This window comes from Periophthalmus magnuspinnatus, chromosome 8 (genome assembly GCF_009829125.3).
Source record: "Periophthalmus magnuspinnatus isolate fPerMag1 chromosome 8, fPerMag1.2.pri, whole genome shotgun sequence".
NCBI lineage: Eukaryota > Metazoa > Chordata > Actinopteri > Gobiiformes > Gobiidae > Periophthalmus > Periophthalmus magnuspinnatus.
In genome coordinates, this window is record NC_047133.1 from 23,785,253 (window position 1) to 23,810,316 (window position 25,064).

Genomic DNA, 25,064 nt, shown 5'->3' on the forward strand with positions numbered 1-25,064 from the left:
ATTAGTATGAATCATTTTGAGTCTGTCAATTTGTCCTGGTTACTTATCGCCTCTGAATACGTAATTAGCCATGTAAGGTCCACAGGTGATGCATTGTTGCTGCCAAGGCCTGATCATTAATAATTGATATGCATCACTATTGTAAAAGCGAAAGAAAAAAAAACAAAAAAATCTATAAACTGCAATGGAAACCACCAGTGGCTTGGACCATTAAAATGAAATTATATGAAAATGATCTACCGTAATAAACAACTGTATTATTGTTTAAGGACACAATATGACTTGCAAATAAAAAGGGTAAATGTAGCTATAAGAATATTAATTAGTCTGATGATATGTTTTATGTTTAAATCCCTTCGGTGCCGACTCTGAGCTAAATGTACGTTTTATCCTTGAGTTTCTTGTAATGAGAAAATAATTATCCTTCTATTAAAAAAAACAACACAGCAGTATCTGTCAATTAAAAAAACTCCCAGTGGGTTGCGGCAATCTCATAAAAAGTATTCTTTTGACAATGTACCTACGCTGTGCAACCCAGAAAGATATAACAAATCACATCTGTCTGCAGTAAAAAATAAATAATAGACTATACTCTGAGGAGGGCTGTGATAGGAACTCAGCGAGAGTTACTATATTCAAAAGCTTTTTCTTCTTCTATGTGGAAATCTGTAGATGTCGCCCGTGGCTTAACGAGCTGTTGTCAGATAAGTCCTTTTTAATTAAAACTATGGCGTATAAAGTGGAACTGGCTGCACAGTCTGAGAAATCTCATATTGTTGGACAAAGTTACAAAATGGTTTAAGTTGCAGCATATTTAAAGACATGTAAATTAATCAATATCTTTTAGCTCTGTGCCAGTGTTGACAATACTTCACGTATACAGATGCAACTGTATGACATAATGGATGAAGGGAATCTGTGATAAATGTAGTCTTCTGGAAACCAACTGACTACCAGATATGAAATGATTTACTTATAAGGATATACCATTAGGACATACATTAAAGAAGACCTATTGTGCTTGTGTCTGCTATAGAGCTATAACCTATGACACCCGTAGATCATTATGTTACACTATATACATTTTAAATTGCAATATTCATTTAAAATGACTTAAATAAAAGAAAGAGGTCTGCTAACTTCCATGTTAATAAACCAACAATTCCCAGTGGGATCACAACAGAGTCAGCCCCTCCAATGGATATAATGCTGCAAAAAGAATCCTGTGTGTATCATTAATAAAAAAAATTAAATTGGAGAACAAACAAGAAAGCAACAGACATATGCTGGTGACAGGGAAAACTGTATTAACCGGCAAAATGGCGTCTTGGAAATAATTAAAAACTGCTCAAACATGCACAAGTCACTCAAAATACAACTTCAGGTGAGTAAATGTTGAGGAGAAACAACTATAACATGGTTCAAAGGTCTAAAGCACATATGTCAAACTCAAGGCCCGTGGGCCAAATGCGGCCCTCCGCATCATTTTATGTGGCCCTCGACGGGCTAAATTTAAAGGTATGATGGTCTTAAAACAGGGGTGTCAAACACATTTTCACCGAGGGCCACATTAGCAAAAGGGTTGCTCTCAAAGGGCCAGATGTAAAATAAATATAACTGCTTTTTTAACTTGTTAATTAACTGTTTCTGTATTGATTACTTATTCAAGTTACAAATATTGTAAATGCATTTGCCTAGATGTAAAAATATGCCTCTGTAACTGTGTATCTCCTGATAAAATTACATTTTAAGACCAGCATACCTTTTTAATTTACCCTGTTGAGGGCCATATAAAATGATGTGGAGGGCCACATTTGGCCTTGAGTTTGACACATGTGTCTTAAAATGTCATTTTAGCAGGAGATACCCAGTTACATAGCCATAATTTTACATCTAGGCAAATGCATATGCAATATTTGTAACTTGAATAAGTAATAAATACAGAAACAATGAATAAACAACTTAAAAAAGTATTTAGATTGATTTTACATCTGGCCTTTTGAGGGAAGCCATTTTGCTGATGTGGCCCTCGGTGAAAATGTGTTTGACACCCCTGCTCTGAAGTTTCGGTTTTGCATAATAGATCTGCTTTAAAACAATGCAAGTCCATGAATTTAGATTATATTATAAAGAATAGGGAGACATGCTTTATAGAAATCATCTCAGGCTCACTGCAACAGTTGAAGTTTTTTTTAACAAGCCGATTTCCCAACTGTATTTTGTAACCCTCTATATAATAATTGCGGGAATATGTCATCAAATTGTGTAACAGCTTCTTTGATTAGTCACTTGCGGTGAGTCTGAGATGACTTTGCTATGGCGACCCCAATAGCAGGAGCCAGAATAAATTGTTTTGTAGAATGGCATTTTTCCCTATATCGTGGAGCTCTGGTGTATTTTGTCTATTAGGGGGCCATGGATAATAGCAAACCCCTCAAACCTACCACTGCTCTATATCTCATTAAAGACCTAATCAGAGCTGTCCCTGCGGATTCACAGGTGCATGCTGGGAAACATGTAGGTTCCACATCCCCTCCCCAAACCTTATTCTTCTTCCCATTTCTTGACAGAGGAATAGAATTGGTGCTCCGAGCGTTTATACCTGCAGGGTAAAGTGCTTTATAAATGGGGCTCTGTTCCTGAATAGTTTTTTTTTTTTTTTTTCCTTTACCTCTGGCCAAAGTCTGGAGGTTAAAACGTCCTCTCAAGAGACCAGGGTCAAACTGCAAACGGCACAATGAAATTCTAATGAAAAAACATTGGTATCCATGGGCAACCTAATTAAGTCAGGGCCGGTGCTTAATTGCGTTTTCAAGAGCTTTCATTTATTTGATTGGTATATTTTCATCATCTTTAAGCTGAGTGAGGACTGCAAAAGCTGTTCCAATCTGGTGACGTTTTTATGTTTAACTACTTGTCCTTTCTGCGTTACTTTTAATCATTTCATTTGCAGTGAGTGTTTGGCCTTGGTACACCCACATGTCTGCACAGTCTTCCTTTTATAGAAAATATGCTATTTCATGAAGCAGTTTTGAATTGAAGGGGGAAAAAAATGGTTATTAAGATTTTTGTCTGTGGGATCATGGAGTATTGTGTTTTAATTTGTAATTATGGCTAAAATGTTGCTATGGTAATGAGACAAAGCTTAAGGAGTATGCTGTAAATGATGTACCAGATGGAAAAAAGTTGTATACAAATATTTATAAAAGTATAGTAACAAATTTTCAATAGATACGGTATGTAGGAATTCGAAACACTTTACTTGACAGCTGCTGTGGGTAGACTAAAGTGAGAGAGTGGTGATTGAGAGGGTCGCTATGGTACTGCAGCACATTAGTTGAGCAGTATTTTATTGCGTAGGTGTGTAATGTCCTTTTGTAAAAGCTGCCCTTGCTTCTATAGGAGCATACCCCCTGTGACTCTCCTCATATTGACCACTGTCTGTCACTGTCTTTTACTGTTCGGTTTTCATTTGTGCTAATAAAATGTGCTCACAACAAACTGGAACAGGAGAACCCACTGTACAAACAGGTGAACCGGGTTTTGTTGTTGTCTGTCTGGATCTCTGTTGTGGCTTTTTTAAAACTTAAGCTTACCTTTTGACCTTTTCGCTTTTCTATTTTCAATTAAATTACATACAGTTTAAATTTATAACCAAGGATATAACAATAATTGTGATACTGTTATTATAAACTGCAGCTCTTGCACTCAAAATATATCCACTGTGTCCTGTCTGTATCTAATTAAAAACTATTTTTATTTTGCAAGTATCAGGAACTGCACTGTTACCCTGCTCGTTGTTGTTAGTATTACTGTCACCGAAAAACACCGCTCTGAGCTTGCGAAAATTATAAAAACGCTTATAAACTCATCGCAGTGAATAATTATGATGCTTGGAATGCAAAAGGAAAATAAGGAATAACTTTGGACCACTGCAAACTGTTTAAAAGATCTGTTAATTCTGTTTTTTCACATTTTTTAAGACAAACATCAGTTACATCAGGTATGAAATGTAACTGTACTACAATAAGTCTTTGTAAGTCTCTAGTGGCCGCAGATGGAATTGCACTTGATTGGGCTATTCCTGTCTGGGTTGCCCCTCCTCTTCACACCTGCTCCTGCTCTTTGATCCACGGTGGTCTGCAAATGAAACAAAGAACAAAACCACATACCCTAAAGTGAGATGAATGCGCTGGCTAATTAGAGCGGAGGTCCAACAGATATAGGCAGTTAAAAAGTAATACATCATCGTAGGAAACACAAAACAGTGCAAGAGTAATCCTGCTGTGTCATTGGAGTTTGGCTGGAGAATAGAGCCTTTTAGTGATTCTTGCTGTGTCCATTTAGGCAGAGGAATTTTGGGTAAAGTGTGAGGAAAAATTAAAGGTTGAATATGCTGATTATAAGGAGCGAGGCTGAACAGGTAATGCCTGTGTGGAGTGGGAAGGTAAGAGAGTCTTTTAGCCATTTAGTCAATTAATCGGTCAATTTCTTGGTCAACTAATTATTAAGATTGATTTATGTGGACCTCAGTAGAGAGAAGGAGTCATGGACAGAGTTAGCTGGCCTTTTGGGAGCGACTTGATCGTTTAATCTGCTTTTTCACATATGTTTTTTACTCATGCCTCTCTGTATATATGGTTCTATTGATATTTAGACCCAAAATTAATTGCCTGGACCATTCCTCGTCCATTTTTAGTTAATTCATCAACAGAATTGCAATTTTTCTGAAGTTTTGCAGTTGCAGGCAGCCTTTGCAATTTAAATTACAAGTTGCTCTGGGGTATAAGTCAAAAAATGCATAATAATGAAGGAAAAAAACGTTGTCAGTGTCAGTTTGACCGTAACGAAGATGTGAAATTATATACTCAGATGCGACTTATATTCCACATCCCCAGCCAAACTATGAAAAGAAAAAAAGTGCAACTTGTAGTCTGGAAAATATGGTATGTAGGGACAGTACATATTAATTAACATATGTACAAAATGTAAATATGTCAGATTATTGCCACAGGCGAGTTTCCATCTGTTGTCCCTGGACAGGTTTGATAATTGCTTCAACTGCTTCAAACTCAAATTGCAGTTTTGATTGACTTGTGATATTTTGTGCGTCCCTAAGCGGCAGTGTAGTAGTGGGTAGTGGCGAACAAGAGAAAATGGAGAGGCTGAGGTGCATGTTTGTTCTGCTGCTGTAGTGGAGATGCTGCAGAAAATGGAATGAGAAATGACTGAAGGGGATACAAACGTAGCTGGTTGTGATGGACTGATAAAGTTACACAGGTGAGAAGAAAGTACGAAAAGAAAAAAACTGTCTTGACTTTCAGCTTCTCCTTTATAATCACAACGAATAGACACACAATGTTAAAATTGTTCAGCGCAAGGGAAAGTAGAATAACAGCTTCAAGAGTTGCTTACATTATATTGACTTGCAAATCACCTTGGAGATTGTAGGAAGTTTTCAATGATTTATTTATCTTTAGATCGAACAAGACAACTTCCACTTTTACAGTTTCTTTTGCAGCGCACATGCACTAGTCAATACAATGGATTAAAACCGAGAAATAGAAATAAATGATAAGGGTAAACGTGTAGATCGTGTATGCATAACTTTATTCCCTTCTTCTGCATCTCACTTTTTTTGACATATGCACACGCTTCCTGGAGTTCATTGAGTTATTTTTGCTGCTGTGCATATTTGAATTTCTTTGCTTGAGGCTCAAATACGTGTGGGGTGGAGGATGAGATTTTTAAGCTTGTGATAACGCTCCTAAAATATTTCCTAAGCTTCACATTTAACCCCAAAACATGCCACCACAGGGATTAAGCCATAACCTTCTTAATGTCCATATTAGCAGAAGAATACACATCAAGTTGGTTTATTTGGCAAACACTGATTCTTAAGATTCCCATTTGCGCACTCAACACCTGTTTCTCGTTCTAAATGATATTCTTTTACGGAAACATGCAAATCCCTCACAAAAGACCGAATACATTTATGGAAAATAAAGTAGTCGGCAGCATCTGTTAGCAGCTACTTGCCAGAACCGCGTCGCCATTGTCCATATGGTCACTGCCACCCAGAGTCAGAGCTTCCATAACTTAGTTTTCTTAATTAAAATGAATGTTTTAATTTCCCCTATTGTAATTATGAGGAGATTGGCTAAACATTAGTGGTGAGAGAGCTGATGAGACAGGACAAGCAGAGCGGCAGAAAGAAAAGGATAGTAATGAAGAAATAGAGTAAAAGGCTGAGAGAGCACTTATTGTGTGAAGAATCTGAGAAAATTGAATTGGAAAGCTTTGGCAGGTCTCTGTGTCAAAAGAGGAAATGTTTAATAAAGACTATATTTTGAAGACTGAACGATTTGCACTTTTTGCCTCAAACTGCAGATTGCAATCTTTCAATTATTATTCTGTTTGTTTCTTCATAATCACACATTTGACTAGACTAGATTATTAAAGAGATATAACAAGTCTTTAAGTTAGAGCATATAAATAAGTGTTTCAATAACATTTGCTGGACCATTAACTTTTGATAGAAAGCTGAAATTTGAACTGCTTAACTCATACAAGAATCCTGCATTTCAGAACATGACTGAAGAGATCTAAACTAATAAGACCCCAGGTGTAGAAAGGATTTCTTTTTTCCATAAGTAGGACATTGCATTGCTTAAATAATTGCTGAATCTTGCAGGCCTTGTTGATATTATGATGTGTCTGTTTCATAGGCCTGTCACGATAATCACTATATCGACTTATTGTTCAATATATGAAGGTTGGAATAGTATTTTTGTTGGTCAGTATTTATTGTGTGTACATTTTCTTTGCATTACTGGGAAATGTTAGATTTTTTTCAGGCTATATGATAAGATCTAAGCTGTACAAGGTTAAATTATGACTCATTACAGATACAAACTAACTACTAAAGTGTTTGAATCTGCTATTTATTTATTGCAGCTCACGATTTTTTTTTTTTTTTTTTTGTTAACAATATTGTACATTTTGAATAGCTTTAGTGGTTTAAATCTGCTCTAAGGTTATTATGTCAATGGCATAAATTAGTTTCCATGTTATCGTTAGTCATTTATATTTACTTCAGCGACATATCAAACTTCAAAGTCGAGTTGTTGCAGGTTTAAAGATGAATCTTATCCAATACTATTTTGCAGAATCGCTCCCTAAAACCTTTCTTTAACTCATATCTGACTTTGTACTTGTGTATTTCATGTTATGGCTGAACTCTCTGTACACATGCTGTATATACTAAATATAGTCATTTCCTTTGGACCAGAAAGGTCAGATTAATCAATGCTTTCAGGGTTAAGTGTTTTCTATTCATCCTCTGTTAAAGTTCAGAGTAGCCCTATACTTGGACTGTAAAAGACCGCTCTATCTCCTCTGCTCTTCTTTCTTGGCAGTTTGATATATTTTTTTTACTTTAGGCACCATATAGATGTAAGCCCTCCCACGCACACTACCACCCGCGCATTAAATATACAACAAAAATGATCAGATGTCTCTTCCCTCGACAGGTGACAGTGCAATGAAAAGACTATGAGATCAGGATTCTCCATGTGTTAAGCTTGCGCTGTCTTTCATTATTATTAATTGCTCTCGGGGACTTGAGTTTTCTGTCAATTAACTGCACAACAATGGATATAAGCTCACCTCCACTGGCCTACTCTGATGCTCGGCACACCGTTTTTTCCTTTTTTTTCCCTTCTTCCCACGAATCAATTCTCAATGGTAGACTTGAGTAAGCTCATTAGGCTCGCACAAGGCAGCGTCTCCATTACAAGAGCATAATTACCATAGCACTACCTCCATCCCGCTTTGCGAGAAACACCTTGGTGCCTGACAGTGATTATTGCCTGATACATAGGGACCTTAAAACTAAAGAACAGTGTAGAATATATTCAGTACAGGGCTGCAAATCTAAACCATAACTAAACAATGATTGCCACATAGGGCTGGGCAATATGACAGTATAAATCGAATTCTGATATGATTACTGTGACAACGTGCTATTTTTAAAAATATTGTCGTATTGAGATTCAGTGCTTTTTTGTTTAACGTAGCTCTATATTATACTCCCACTCCTCCTTTTTAGAATGCAATGTTATTACCATATATCAAAACCAGTCTAAACCTATTCAGGAAAGGTACAACTTTGTCCAATATATGATTTCTTTCACTACTGATACATGTTCTGATGAGTGGTGAAGTATTTCTTAATATCTGGTATTTTTTACAATCATATTCCTCCTGTAGGTCTGCCTCAGTCGTGCTCAGAGTATGACGGACAGGTGTGTGCAGTGTGTGTGCAGTGTGTGTACAGTGTGTGTGCAGTGTGCGTGTGAACTCCCAGAAGAAGCAGGTGGTACAATTTAAACCCAATATAAAGCTTTAGTGTAAATGGGTCTTGATAGAATGAAACTGTGACCTAAGACTTTTCCTCTACCCCGCAAGACAATAATGTTGATAGGTTGTGTAGAGTCTACTGGGCTAGATTCTAAAAGTAGTACTAAACCGGGATAAGGTCATCCTAAACATGGCCTCAAATGCCAACCAATGCGATTCATATACTCATTATAACCATAAATTGTACTTCATTGAATAAACTAGAAAAGCTTGACCTTAAACAGGAGAAATAAATGGGACTACACAAACTTGAAACCAGGGTAGACACAATCAACACTACATCTTATGCTGTATATAGAGATTTAAACCAGGTCCAAACCAGTACAGAGCCAAACAGTAGGTCAGCTAATTCAAAATGATGTCTGAACCAGGCTTACGTCTGATCTTAATTTAGGACTGAAAATGAAAACTCTTGGAGAACCATACATTATTGCAATGCAATTCCTTGCATACAGACAGTGTGTTACAATTGCTGATTCTGCAGTAACAATTGAATTGCTGTGTATTGTGCAGCCTAGCCTCCATATTACAGCTCTAGGCTTATTATTGCCCCTATTGCATCTGTCCATCATGTGACTATTAGCTTAGTTTGAATAGATGTCGTCGTCTTCCTCATATGTTCTGCCCATGTACACACAATTGTTCCTAGTTACAGGAAATGCTTGTGTGTCTATTTTCGTTTGTCGTGTGTATTTGAGAGCCTTCTGCATGCGACACTGTGTGAATAAATGCACAGATGGGATTGGGGTGGTTAGAGCAGAGAAAGCAGTGGGTGTAGCAGGCATGTTTTTTTCGGTGTCTTTCCTCACACCAGCGCAGCAAAGGAAGTGTAACATGACATGAAGATAATTAAAAAAGCCAATCCATATATATTAAAAACAGCCAAGCCACAGAGGAGCAGACCTGGCTGGGGATCATTAGGATCGGGCCTATAATGTACACTTAAACTGGGCATAACCTAACTGCCCCAGGGCACAGCACACACGTCTCTGTGAGCTGATATTTCATTACTGCTCTAAAGGGACTGCATCCCCATGTTACACCCCCATCCACCACTGCTGCTGCATCTCACCCAATCTCACCTTCTCAGCCCTGCATCTGAACACTATACCTGCTTTATATAGTACTGGGAATTATTTCACATGCATTTGTGTTGTAACTATGCTTATTGCAACAATATTAACTGCACCATTTTCATTAGAAGTGACTTGAAATTGTATTCAGTTAGTGAGTCATCAATGCATGCAATGGGGATAATGAAGATTTAAATATATGCAGTCCTACATATGGTAAACATGAATACTGCTGAACATTAAACAAAGATGTGCTTTGGAACTGAATGGCCTATTTGTTTTATGGGTCTGTGTTTCCAGGGGACTGGAGCTTGTGGGCAGGAAACCTGCAGGCATTGCTTCAAAGGTGCATTTATTAATCAGGACACTTGTGTTTTCCATGTTTAAAGCATATCTTAGACTGTTCCTTAAGGAATACACATACCAGTGTGTGTGTGTGTGGGTGTGTGTGTGTGTGTTCCTTAAGGAACAGTCTATGATGAATATCAAGCAAATGCATGATAAAATTGTACTCCTCTATTCCGCATGGACCAGTGTACGTCAAGAAATGTGAGACTTGAGAATCACTTAGCACTTTACTCCCTCTGATGTTACCTTTTTCCAACACTTAATACAAAATGTTGTTGCATGTCAGGTAAAGAACAAAATCTCCACACCATCTGCCATGGAGAGATGTTGCCAGGTATGCTTGTATTACTTTGAGAAGTGAGACGGTAATAAGGTGTGAAAAAAGCTGAAAAATCACAAGCTTAAGGTTGTCGTCCCAACACTAATTTGTACAGTGCATCTGGGAATATTGGATTTACCAATAGAGTACAATAAAGTAGAATTTACCTTTAGGTTTGTGTAACTGCAACATTTCTGGTGAAAGGTCTGCCACCTGCTTGTTTCCATGGAAATGTTATTGCTTTGCCTGGAATGTCCCACAGTGTTGCATTATTAGTAAGTTAGGATATTTTTTTATTTCAAACCTGCACATATAATTCACATAATAAGACGTATCAATCTTGCTTTTATTAAATTAGCTATTATTATTGCTTCATTTCATCTAAGCCACAATTCAACATGTAGGGGCAGCGTAGCCCTGTATCACACAGGCCATCACGATTCAAACTTAAATGGCCTTTCTAATGGATTTATTGTATAGCACTTGCACTTTTATTATTAATGGCCTGGGTTCATTCACTGTACATAACAATCTTTAGTCATCTATACAACTAGTGTTAATCATTCACTGTTAAGCTAACTTAAACATACCCAGCTAGTCACAATACCACTGTGGAGATACAGCCACCAGACTCATGTCTGTGCTGCTGTTGGGATGATTGTCACTGTTAATGATGTAAGTGTTGCCAATATTGGTTCATAATCTGTAAACTCCAAAAATAACCTATACCCTACCTACACTACAATATTTTTGTATTATTGTTTTCACCAAGGCTCTTCCTATTGTCATATCCTCATATTGTTGCTCTCCAATAAATAGTGAAAAAGGACAATGTCTCTGTCATCATTTTGAAGTGCAAAAGCTCTCAGATATTCCTTTATTTGACATGATTCATGAACTCAGTCAAACAGCTGATCCTCTTCCATTTGTAACACGTGGCATTGCTAATTACAGGTCTTCATTACAAATAAAGGACCCCACAGAGGCAAACACAGTGCCACATAGTGGCCGGAGGGGAATTTTGCCCACTACACAATGTATGAACCTTATAACAAGTGTCTAAGCTGTGGTTTGTACAATTTGTCAAAAATAGTTATCTGAAATGATTTATTTTTGTTTTTTCTGCATATTTGGCTTAATAATGACAGTTTATTGTTTGTGCAGTTATGCACAAATACATGTTTTTAGTGTCATAAACGCTGAGACATCAGACACAAGAATAGAATAAAATAAATTGTAGTAGCCCAAGAATTGCAAGAAGACGCTGGAGTTCTAACACAGCAGACGTGTGATTGTGATCACATTGTGATAGTGCTGTCCATTCTAGTCCAGTCTGACTATGCTTCCATTGTAGAGAGTCTGATGGTGTAGACCAAGATAACAAGGACTGGGCTGGCAGTGAGTGCCCTTGGTACAGCACAGCAGTATGGACTGAATAAAAAAAAAACAACTAACTAACTATAAGATTTAAAATCAAGAGCCATTTTGGTGCCAAAAGAACCAAATGTATTGGAAACATGTTATTAATCCTGCTTAAGTAAGCAATAATCTGCATTGTGCCACTTTCTTTGTATTAGATGTTTTTTCCATTGCTGTGCAGCCTTCTGTAGGAGCATGCAAACGCAAATTAGCATATGTGCATCTGGGAACAACACAGCTCCACATTGTTTATCAATTGACTGTCATTGCCCTCTAAAAGGTTCCATATTTGCTCTTTGTGCGTTTCCTGAAGTGCTCTGTTCAGAGCCCTTAGCCTGCCCTAGGGCACTGGCTACATCTGTAACAAAACAACAGCACACACATATCATAATAGTAAGGCAGTTATTTGGAGTTGAATATATTTCTTGAGGGGATGATTAAATGAGAACATTGCAGAGGAGGTGATAGATAAGAGATGGAAGGAATAAAGGAGTGGGCAGGAGGTAGATGCACTACAGTGGAAAAAGGAGGAAAAGAAGTGAAAACGATTGGGTAGGAGTGTATGAGAGCCAGAGGAAAGTCATGAAGTGATGTCGCGGTAATAGAGAAATCATGAGGTAGAGCGAGGGATGGACAAGGAGGGTCTGATTGGGCGAGAAGAAAGACAGATATTAGATGTCTCATTAGAGCCTCCAAAAAGGGCTACGGCTTTTACACCAGCAGAAGACATAAAGTGTAGGGTTGTCAAAAAATCCATACCCAGATACTAATTGATGTGAAAACTAGTATCAAAAATACTCATGAGCAGAGCATTAGACAGGACGGACAAAGGGGTCTTTTGTCCCGGGCCACGTGATTTTAGGGACCCAGAATTGGACCTTCATCCTCTTAATTTCTATTAGAGGGGGGCCCACGTGAGGCTTCTTGCTGTGAGCCCTGAAATTTCCGTTAATGGACAAGCTCATGAGAAGGTATTGATAGTGGAAAAATAACTATTTGGACAAGATTTCATTTTTCTTGAGTGGTTTCAGACTGTTCTGGATCTATATCAGAACCATAGACACATGATAAATAATATATTTTGTTATATTCTATTGAATACAATTTTTAATTTCAATTTTTAAAAAACAAAGTTGTTTTTTTTTCATTATTTAAAACACTGCTACAATAAATGTTGCAGGTGTAACATTTATCTACAAAATGTATTCATGAACTTTCTATGAGTTGTTTAAGAGGTTGTATAAAATTGAAGGTTGGTTGTAAAAATTATTAGATGTTTAATATTTATTCCACTGAGACCCAAAGGATAAGACAAGAAGGTCAGACGCATAGCATCTCACATACTGCACACATACTGTACTGTAGTTACACATTTGGGAGTGATCTCGCAAAACTGCTCCAAGTTTCATTGCGTGTCTCATGTTGAATGCAGTTAAAAATGTCTTTGGAGGAAAAGATGGATGAAACTTTCATATCCAGTAAAAGTACAGGTGTAAAAAATGCACAATGGGCAAAGGAACGAGGTATAAAATCTACCCAGCATTTTTGGAGTTGTACAAAAAACACACATTTTATAATGTTTGCAATGAGTTCTCTTACATCCCTCCACTCTTTATCTACTAGTACAATTGTGTTTATTACCATTACCACTGTAAATAATCTTACTTAAAAATGCTATAGATAAATTAGATAAATACTTGCATGGTGGCCCTTCTGATACTAATGTGAAATTTGAATTAATACAGTACTTGAAGCAGTACTATACAGTACACTAACTCAAAGTCTGTTATAGGCTATGTATGATGGACTCCGGACCTTTTCAAAGCAAAAAGTATTGTGAAAATTTTAGAAGAACCCAACCCTGATATACATCAACATGCCATATGCATTATGAGACTTAACCTGCTGAGCTGAATATAATTTATCAAAGCAGTTTATAATTTGGCATAATAATAATTCTAAAAATCAGTTTAATTATTCAACTTAATAGAATTATTTGACTTTTTCTTTAAATGTATCAAGTATTGCATTGGGCCCTATTTTGGGATAAATATAATGCATAATGTATACTGTTGAGTTATTGCCACACCCGGCCCTAGTTGTGATATTAGTGCTTTACTGTACAGCACTGAGTGTAGTGATAGTGGATAAGGCAGGCCTCAGGTGACTCCATCCGTCAGAGCGGCACTGGGCCCTGTCACTGTGTCAGCCCCATATTAAACACATTAAACACTAGCAGCAGCTCTCATTAATCAGCCCGCAGCCATGACAACCAGCGCCGCTATCGGCCTAATACATCCACATGTGCCCAGGGCTGTCCACGCCCCCAGGAGTGTACCCCAGCCTCAGATAACAACGTGATAGATCGACTGGGATTGTCCTGATCGGGCCACTGTAGTTTGAGATTTATCAGACTAAAGTGTATTCAATATATAATAGATCACCTTGTTTAGAATGTTTGGACTATGGAGAGCACTGGATGAGTACGCAAAATGTAACTAAGAGAATTTATAAATCAACATAATATAGACCTACTATTCAAGTTGAAGTAATTTTGTTTAGCTTTAGAGTTTCTTAGAAAGTTCTGATGGAAAGAAAATACTGATACAATTGTTCAGAGGTCTCTAAACTGAGGTTATGCAAATGTAAGTAAAAAGCAAAAAAAAAGCACACAAAAAAGCAAAACTGCACATTACATTGATGCTTTTGTATTGATGTGATCCAAAGTTAAAATAAACTTCATAACATGAAGGATGTGAAAACAGAAAGATTGTTGTTTGTTCAATATATTATTACTCAAATTATGTGATGAAACTAATACGAGTAAAATTTGGTGTACCCAAGTAAATGTAACCATGTAAATGACAGTTTTACTGCCCTCCTTGGGCACTGCGTTAATGATTAAGTGGGCACTTGGATGGAGAGACGTGTTTTTAAGGCTATTGTCCGATCATAATTGTCAAGTCGGGGAAGCTCTTGTCAGAATTATGACACCCCATAATTTCATTTTTTAAAGTTTAACCCTTTGTGTTCCTGTGCAGCTGTGATGTCCTGATTTGATTGTCACTTTTCGAAGCAGGGAGTAACTTGATTTATGAAATTTTATCCTCACACTCAGGCTGAATAAAACAACAGCAAAGTTAAGTGTACTAACTTTTGATTGCGTCCACTATCAAACTCTCCAGGAGCAATCTTTGGCTTTTTGAATATAATTACTCCTAATTACACAGCCTACCTGAAGGGTGGCTTTTAATCACACTCAGTAATATGAGTCACTTTTTTCTTTCTTTTATTGCTTCAAACATGAGCTGATGGGCCAAGACCACTGGCATCTCATCCATAACTCTACTTCTTCTTCATGCTCACAGCAGGGCGCGACACTGCCAAAATATACCTGCGTCTGAGGGTATGAGCTCCATGCTGTGTAAATGACACCAGTAATAGCCATAGCTTGTGGGTCTATGTGATTAATATAGTTTGCGAAGTGAGAGGATAGAAAATTTGGATGGAGTGGGGGTGTCACTACACATTTTACTGTATTAAGTATCTATTTTATGGCATTAAGATGGTTCTGAGTACACATACTTTAATCCTAATTAGTCCTGGTCTAGATCAGATTGTTTTGGTTCAGTCTTGGGACTACTATTAGGATCAGTAGGCTTTAGACCGATGCAAAGTTAAAGTACTGGTACATGCACTATGTCTCTTAAGGAGGCTCCGTCATCAGCAGGAGATACCACCAGGACAAGTTACAGGTCACATTTGTGGAGAAGCAAACCCTGCTCACTGTAAGAATGTGTATTTCAAGGTTTATTTGTTTGTTTGTTTAGCAATGCAAACACCTTTCATTGAATATATGCAAGATAGATAGGTTTATTACTGTGGATCATTCCGGCCAAAGCAATAACATTTCCATGGAGAAAAGCAACCACCACCAGAAAAGTTACTTAGTGCACCTTTAATAGGTCTGAGCCTGGCCCACAAGACAATTATGTTTCAGATATTGATTGCTAATTGTCTTTTCATATGTTGGACATGTGCCACTGAAGTACAATACAGTTTGTGATGCGAACACAGATTATACAGTTTGTTTCTCATAAAATGTTCCAGAAAGTAAAACATACTTCTATTTTCAATGTACTCATTTAACCAACAAGTCATTTGTATTCGTTATCTTCATTGCCTCCTCCTCAGGCTCTTTTCTTTCTGCCAAACACCCATTCTCACCTCCTCTGGCCTTTTTGAGATATAGCGCTCTGCATTTTCAATGTGTGCCCCCCACCCCACCCCTTCTACAGAGCTAATACGTTTCCCTCTGCTCTTCATGTGCACTCTTCTATTCCCCTGTATCCACTGCACAACCCAGGGCACATCGTTCTGTATTGGAGGGTCAGAAGAACAACTGTATGTTCGCCCACGGCCAGCTCGCTTCAAGTCCCACTCAGAACAAGCAGCATGTTTACTGATAGAAAATAAAAGAAATCCAAAAAGAAAAGCCTTTATCTCAAATGTTTAAGTTCTTGTCTTTTTTAGATGATTTAGACATTTGTGCCTAGTTTTATGTATGGTACTTGAGCACGTCTTTCCTGTGGGAATTATATCACTTTTTATCAGATGTCCTTCCTGATGCACTTACATAAACTGGCTTGTTGTTATTTTGAGAATTAATTACATTTAAAGGCGCACTATGTAATCTTTTGGTGGAGGGTCCAGCACCTGCTTGTGTTCATAGACATGCTATTGCTTTGTCTGGAATGTTCAACAGTATGACATTAAACTTATTTCTCTTGCATTTATTTCATTGTAGGTGGTTTAATGTCTAAAAATACCTTGAAAAGCATGTTTATTTGTTTTTTTGTAAACAGTGTCGCCTCTCCACAGCTCTGATCTGTAACTTGCCATCTTCTTGTTTAAGGAGATAGATAAGTTTAATACCAAACTGTGGAACAATCTGGGCAATGGAGACAAACAGGCGGTGGAACCTCTACCAGTAAAAGTTATAAAGTGCACCTTTAGATGTAGAAATTGCCCAGTGAAGATGTGATGTGTTGCTCCTATAATTGTGTAATAGTGTTGTGTCTTTATTCTTGTTTTATATGCATCTTTCAGCATATATTCAGTCCATCTCACTCTCCAGAGTTCAAAACACCTATGTCAGCTTGTTGTAATCCAGGAATCTCATCCATGTTTTTTTGTTTTTTTTGTTTGTTTTCCCCATCAACCCAAAACATGCACAATAGGCAAAATCATCCAGCTAAAGTGATCCTGGCCAAGACTGGCTCAAGAGATGGGTCCCTGGATGCTGCACTGTGGCACCCACTGCCACAATGAAGGATGGGTCAAAGGCAAATAGTCTACCTTAACTTTGTACACCTAGATTTGTTCTCATTATGTAAGTGCTCAAACCATTTTGGTGCTGTTATGTCATTGTTTTTATGGCTTCATAACAACTACTCGACTTAAAAACCCCACAGCAGAAAGTCCCAACCTTTTCTGCTGTGGGGTTTTTCAAAGACACATATTATCTTAGAATGCTGAGCAAAGGCAAGGTTAACACGTCCAAAGTATTTTAAAAAGCCTAAATAAAACATAATAAACCCACGGTCAGTGAGAATTTCAATGCTAACTGCTGTGTGTTAATTTTGCATAACGCACAATTAGTCCTGCAAAAGCTAAATTACTCCGCTGTAGGCATCACTGTAGCAATGGATAAACAAGTGCTCAACTGCTGTGACTCTATAATGGAGGGACTACCTTCATATCAAACACAAACAACTAATATTTTAGACATTTACAGAAAGTGAACAGGCTCTTCAGATTCACATGTGCGAGGAGCCATTTCAGTTTGTGGCCATGTAAGCACAATAAACAACTTGGAGCTGTGCGTTAAGCAGTTTTAACGCACTTTGTCGAGGAACACCGCTCCGTAAAGCTCCGAATTATTTAATGCTTACGTAGGTTCTCTTCTACTGCACTTTTCACTGTGTAACTTAAGAGCTGCGTCAAACCAAACCACCAAATTCACCCTTTCTTGTTATTCTTCTGTGTGAAACAATGTTGACTGACTCCATGTTAGTCCCCCGCGTTCCAGGCTGTTTGGAGCAGTGATTTTTCAGAGGCTGAGGATGCATCCAGGCAGCAGGCGTCACGGAGCCACAGCTGGCCCGCTCCTCTGCTGCTGAGCCTGGGAACAGACATGGAGCTACCGTAATTACTTCCATTATCACTGCCACACAACACACAGAGACAGACACAACCTGCACTGCTGCTGAGGGGAATCACAATGGGATGTATGAAATTTACTTTACAACTGTGCAGGGAAAGGGTGGTGGGTTACGCAGTAGGGGAGGGGTTTAAACACGTCAAAAGTAATTATTATTTGCACCGGCAAGCAAAGATTTATGGAATGTTTTTTTTTTTTAATGCCAGATGTCGCTCCAAATGTAGTAATCCATCCGAGTTCATGACCAGCACTTAAAGTACCCTATGTTGCTGGATTATCTTAACTAAATTATGAAGAGGGCAGACATGCGATTTAGGGTAAATTACAAACTAGGGTTGTGTAAAAAAAACAAAAAACAAACTCCACACAGGAATTTCATAATAAACGGGATACTAAAACTGGTATTGAAACTAGAAGTAATGCATAAAAACATCAATACAGTCACATAACAAGGCCAAATGTGGACCTTTCTTAAATAGTCCTATCTTCTTTTACAATATAAATGAATATATATTATGATTATTGTATCCAAATTGGTATCAAGCCTTTTCCTCGGTATCAAAAGAATAGCATTGTATTTATTGTTCTGTCGAAGCCAGTATGATATTTGTTGGCAAGTTGACTTTTTTCTGCCATGCCCGTTTGATGTCTGAAAATTGTACACTTGTTTCAGATAGATGTTGGAATTAATGTAATATCTGCTTTTCAAATCCCTGCGGTGGCCATATTTTGTACTTGCAGAGTATCCACGCACACACGGGCCGGCATACTCCTAATGTGTATTGTGCATCCCTATTGTGAATTCTTGTGAGTGTATTTTTCTACTTGCAAAGATGGGTGCTTTGCCCGTGTCTCTCTAGCTTATAATCAGCAAGCTTGTCAGTAAACATTGGTAATGGGGGTGGACAGTCTCTGGCGTCTCACCCCGGACCCCTGCAGTAGCTAATTGGGATAAACACAACTCCATGCTTCATTTAACTGCAGCCTCTCTCTTTCTTCCTGTCCTGCTCCTCCTATAGTTTCTTTCCATCTCCCTCTCGCTCATGCTTGTTAATGGCTTCCCGGCTCATTGATACCCCTGATGTTTTTATAATCAAAACATGAAAGACGCAGTGGACACAGCGTTGCTTTTTTTTCTGTTCAAGTGCATGTGTAATTGAAATGAACTGATTTCTTTTAACCGTGGATGCAGGACTGATTGTCGTGTAATGAATCAAACATGAGGAGTGGCGAGCCATGCTTCCATTAGCGCCAGTAGGACACATTGTATCTGCTACAAAGACAACTAATAGTACATAAACAACAATACCGCTAACAATAATGGCAGATAACATTAAACTGTGCATTTCAGAATTTCCACTGTGCATAGCAGTATCCAATGAGTCTGTGCCTTATGAGTTATGTTGCAAAATAATGTAATGATATGGACTTAACTTTCTTCTCACTACTTTTGCCCTGCCAATACTAGACCGAGAAAGATTGTTTTAGGATTGATATATATAATTGCAAGAAATACAGGGTGTCTATAAGGTCTCTTTACAATTTTAAATACGTATTACAAAGCAATTGATAAGTTATCTTTATCGGACTTGTTATGTCGTACTCAGTGGTTTCCAAAGTTTTTTACCTCATTTAATCCACCTCTATATGGGCACCATTAGTCGCACGAAACACATCAAGACGGTACTCGATTTCTTGCCGTGTTCGCTGTAGCAGAGCCTCATCAGTGGCTGCAATCGCATCTGTATCTTTTGTTTTAGTTCAGTAATGTCCTGTATCTTTGTTCAGTATGTGATATTTTTAACATAGCCTCATAGAACCCATGATACACATTGTGCCTTTTCTTAGGTTAATCCATATAATGTCATAACCACTGAGTACAACAGAACAAATCAAATTAATATATCTTATCAACTGCCTTTGTAATTAAATTTCAAAGTTGTAAAGAGTCTTCATGGACCTGAAATTACCTGTGCATGTGGAATTTCACGGTTAGAGCCAGGAACTAGTTAGCTTTTATGGCTGTAGTCAACTAAAGAAATTCATGGTTGACTAAAAACATACAACAGCCAACCGATTAACAACCGGGGTGTGGTAAACGCTCTAAAAACTATTGTGTATCTCTATATCTGACACAAACTGCATGGGAGTTCATGCAAAAATAAGTATTTATACAGTAAAGTGCACTCTGAAACAATGTATTTGTCAGATTAAACTCATGATTCAGAAGTTTATACATAGCAAAAAATACCAAATCTTTAGCTAACTCACTCAGTAACTTCAAACTTCTCATTTCTGCTGTTGTCCCATATGCCTCATAATTAAAATAAAATAATTTGGCAGCTAATACAAATTTTGGTATACTAAAACACAATTAATCGACTAAGATCTACTGCCCTGATAACTTCAAATACATACTTCCTCAGATATTGCAGTTATAACAGAAGTCGTAGCCTGCCTGTCCTCCCAAAACTACACTCTTTTCTGCGTTGGAATGGAAAGTTGGAGGGGACAGCTCGCCAGGCTATTTAATTTGGTTATCCCTGATTTGAGTCCTATATTATTATGTATTCGTTGTTGCTACCAGATAAGTACATTTTCCCATTAGCACCTATTACAACTACTCATTGTAATTATGTTAATTTAATCCTGGTTCGTTATGATTTATTGGGCCTACTCCTCCGTGCTGCTCCCTCCTATACAGCCCTGTAATATAATGTACTAGTGGCTGTTGCGGCAGTATCATTGCTTTTGTGATGTAATCTTCTTTCCCTTGGCTTGGGACGCACCTGTGGGAGAAGAAAGCGCGAGGAGGGAGAGGTGTAAGTGCCGGTGTGATGTAAAACGCCTAATTTGGACTGTGATTGATGGTTTAATATTGCAGCCCGCAACCTCTCTGCCCCCACCCACCCAATGAAGCTGCGGGTGCCCATACAACTGTACCACCGAGCGCGTATAATGTCACATCCTATTCTCACATTCACAGGCGGCTACTGGAATTAAACCAATTCTGAGTTTGTTTGTTTTTAAAGCTTGGGTATTGTGTGCGCTAAACCTGGGCATTTCCTCCTTTGCGGCACCACAAAAATCACTTAGATATATTGACTTTGGTCTGGAGTCAGTGGTCAGTTATTGCAGCCATTTTAACCAATCTGGCCTAATCTCCCCTGTCTCCTTTGCTTCCCTGAGATTCACAGTGAGTTCTCTCATTATAGAGTCTCCATACAGTATTTACCCCAGACTTATTGCTTCTTTCAGCTCGGCTCCGACTTCTGTCTGTTGTTTGCCGCACCATACGCTCAGAAAAGGAGGATAACGCATAAATTGTGTTAAGAATATTTCATTTTATTTCACAGACTTCATTTGATTATGGAGCGATCCTAAATAAGATGAATCAGGCTGGTCAGTGCTATGAAATTTGTGAGTCAGAGCTTCAAGTTTTCGTTTAGACCCAGTGAAAAGTGAAAAAAGGAGTTTTGAGATTTGATATATAATACAAACCATACGGCCAGATATATGGACTTTGGAAACAGTTTCTGGGGTTGGGGAGCATTGCATAACTGGACATTCTTGGACTCAGAAGTAGAAAGGATATCTTAAAGGTGCACTTAATGGCACCACTTGCTTGTCTTCATGGAGATGTAAGGCATTAAACCAATATATCTTACATTTATCCACTTACAGATGTTTTTATTGCTCACTAACTTTGCCCATTGGCACAGCCCTCTTTTCTCCCTGAGGATATATGTACATTTGATGCCGTACTGTGGAACATTCCAAGTAATGCAGTAACATCTCCATAGAGCCAAGTAGGTGACGTAACCTCCACCAGAGAAGTGTGTTTTTTAACCTTACATTACATAACACACAATAGAGGGATTACCATGATATGTTACAAAAAAAACCCCAAAAAACAAATTGCCAAATATTGTTTATTGCAACAAAAATGTGCATATATTCTTTCTAATTGTGTCTCGTTTATGACATATAGTTACTTTATAATACCTTTTCCAAGTCTCCAGTCCTTTTGTACATGTGGTGCAGCAGACTTGAGTGTGTGTGTGTTCTTAAGAAGAATGAATCCAATCTGCCTCGCAGTAGTATGAGCCTAATTGTACAGAAGACTGTCACACGGGGATTCAATATTTCAATTTAATTTCGAAAAGAAAATATGTACATTCCTGAAGGCATACGACCAAACATCTGCTGTAGGCTCTAACTAAAAGAAATATAATGATTTTTTCAGCTGGGCCTGAGAAAGTCTACCTTAAAAGTGGGGAAATATTACATTTGTGGGTTTTGTCTTTGGTACATCCAAGCATAATATAAAGTACTTCCTTTCACTGTCTAATGCAAATGCGTGGAGAAAGTGGGCTGCTTATTTACTCAATGCTTTCTAACAAGCAAAGTTTGTTGAAGCTGGGAGTGCGACACGCCTACAGCAGCGAGCGTCAGGTGCCAGAGGTTCTCCTGAATTCTCAAAAATGCAAATGAAACAAGCGATATTGTAAGTGGAGGATTTTTGCACCAGCTGTTGTTGCCATTTTATTGTTTGTTTGGCGTAAAATTATTTCCTCGCAGGTTGAACTGTGTGTAGACCTTCTCATTAATGCGATCATTGATGAAAAATAACATGTATTTTACTCAAGTACATTTAACAGCATTTGTAATATACTTTTTTTTATATTGTCTCAAATTTATTAATGTGTGTATAAATTTTTTGGTGGACTCTCACGGTCACATTTATATATAGCACTTTTCCACCTAAGTGTCTTGCTGAAGGACACAATGACAGCATTCATCGCCTATCTGTGAGTCGCTGGATCTGATCTCTCAACCAATGATGTTTATGTTCAAACCGCCAACATCAGTGGACAAACACTCGGTACCAAAGGCTGTAGTTATAAGTTGTAACAATTAGTATTTTCTTTGACAACAACAGCATATTTTAAGCAGAATATGTTCACAGAAAGGATTTTCAAAGGCAGTTTATCCTTTTAACTCATCACTTTACTACTGTATTTTAACCTTAACATTTGGTACTGAGAGAAATACGTTCACATTTCCAATATTAATGACTGTAGTTTGAAAATGTATGCGTGACATCTGTTTGAAAAGTTCTCCAAAGTCCCTTTTGTTTTTATGAGTTCATCTGTATTCTGCAGCGCACTCGGAGGGAAATGAATCATGATGGTTTGCCTCTGAGTTATCTATCCAAGCAGAAACTATAGCATCATTATGTGGATATTGTGTCTACTGTTAGCCATAAGGAACAAGTGCTCACAGTCATATGCGCAGCGTGGACAAATGCTTTGATACACATCTCATTTTTTCAGACTTGTGTTGAATTTAAACTTAGCCCTCGACACATACACGCGGTAACGTTTGCATATCTGTGTGGCCCGGTCTCCGATGGTTGTTGTGCTAATATGTTTTTAATGTCTTTGGGATGCAGTCGACATCTCTAATTTGTTTTTGTCTAAGCTGTGTGCTTATGTGGATGGGGCACATCAAAGCAGTAAAAATAGCATTTCTCATTAGCCAGCCTTTCCCTCTCATTTATTTTCCTCATCTGTACTTGCCAGTTTGTCCACAGAAGTGTTTTTGAGGGGACACAGCTTGTGAAGTTGCAAAGAGCAGTTGTACTAGAATAAACAGCATCCTGACGGGTGTCCATTCACCGTTTTGTATACATATACAAGTTCTGTTGAACAAAACATCTGACTTGTATCGAATAATGTGTGTAAAGCAGACTCTATCACTTTTTTGAATGATGCTTATCATTTTAGACAAAATCAAAAGTTTTTTTTTTTGTTATTATTATTTTTTTTATTTGACTGTCAAAATTGTTGGGTGTCACTACTTAAAGTTTAAAGTTCAAACCTCATACAACCTGTGTTTCACCTGTATGGTAGTGGTGGGAGTTGTAGTAGTAGTGGTGACAGCAGTATTTACTTTTTAAAATGTTGTACAGTTTATTGAAAAATCCAGGTCTAGTAAAGCTTAAAACAAAAATGCAAATCTGTGCTCTTATCTGACAGTGAGCTGATAATACTGAGGATCAGAATCATCTCTAATGCATTGTAACATTATTATAAATGGACCTAATAAGTCAAAAGACAGGCCATTAGAACATCACACTCACTGTTAGAATAGGCAATTTAGGTCTAACTGGAAAATCACCTGAATTCTCTGAATGGAAATGGATTTGGTTTCCATAGTAATGACCGGACCAGTCCATGCAGTGAGCAGTGTCCATGGACATGCATTTTCATCACCATTTAGTGAGTGTGTCCCTATAGTTGTACCTTTGTGTCTCCATGTGTCTTACTGCTTCACAAACTGACCTGTATCTCAGGATTTCATCTGTGTACGTGATCACATGTGACAACAGTGTGAAACAGACCAGGCTAATGCTAATGATCACCAGCCATACCAGCATAAATTATTCTTAGCCACTTCATGTTGCTGTGGAAACTGTTTAAGAGTCAGGTTTGCCAACGCGGCGCAAATAAACATGTCATTGTGTGTCTGTCTGTGTCCGTTTGTGCTGGTGGAGGGGCTGTGGTGTTTATCGAGACAAGCACTGCTTGACTGGTGACAGCGCGACTCCCAAAGATGTGAGCACAGCTGATGCAAAAAGACTAAACAGCCAAGAGCCAAGTGTGAGTAATGAACAAATACAATGACAAATCAGATGTGTAACTCTGGGTTTCATAGTAAACGATATTATTGTATCATTGACCTTTTAGATTCAGATTTGTTTAATGGATTTTACTTGAGGTTTTTCCACTCGATGCAATTTACTGCATCAGATTTTAGTTTAAAGTAGGCACACCAACACCCATCCATCCATTTTCTTCCACTTATCCAGAGCCGGGTCACAGGGCAGCAGTCTAAGCAGGGACTCCCAGACTTCCCCCACCCCAGACACTTTCTTCAGTGGGAGTGATAGTCCCTCCAGACCAATAGCAATTGACTCAATTCAGCAGGAAGGTCAATAAAATGTGTCTGAGGGCAAACTTTAGTCCCACATAGCCATAGTTTGGAACCCCTGCTTTAAGTCTTTAGTGAAAAAGAATTAAATAAGCAGCTTCTATCTAACTAAAAAAATAAAGCAAATCTAAAGTCATGAGGATATAAAATATTTACTTTGCAATGTTCTAATTACAGCCGTATTAACTTGGCTTCTTCCCTTTCCCACTGCCCAGTTTGACCCTACCCTTTTCTGTAAAATGTTGCAAATCTGTCATAACAGATA